The sequence below is a fragment of the Meleagris gallopavo genome, chromosome Z, assembly GCF_000146605.3.
Source record: "Meleagris gallopavo isolate NT-WF06-2002-E0010 breed Aviagen turkey brand Nicholas breeding stock chromosome Z, Turkey_5.1, whole genome shotgun sequence".
NCBI classification, from domain to species: Eukaryota; Metazoa; Chordata; class Aves; order Galliformes; family Phasianidae; genus Meleagris; species Meleagris gallopavo.
In genome coordinates this window covers 66,297,736-66,298,073 of record NC_015041.2, presented here as the reverse complement: position 1 = coordinate 66,298,073, position 338 = coordinate 66,297,736, and positions in this window count along the sequence as shown.

Here is a 338-nt window from a genome sequence, read left to right as displayed (position 1 = left end):
CATGGAAAACTGAACAGACTATCTAGCCATTGAAAGCTAAGATAATTAAGCAAGTATAAAATATAAAGTAATTTTGCTGGTAGGAATTTGCTTTGCAGGCTGTGAAGGATAGAAAACTGATGTTCATTTGCAAACAGTGGGAAAACTATCTAGTGTAATTAATTCCTTTGATTGATGGTTATGTACCCAATTAACAAAGAGAGTGCAAATAAGTTATCCACTAGGAGAAATATTGTTAAACTGGACAGAAATAAATAGAATTGGCAACAACAGCAGTCTGGAATGTGTTGATATGGCATACAAAAAAAAATGAATTAAGCACTGGAAGCATGCAGGTT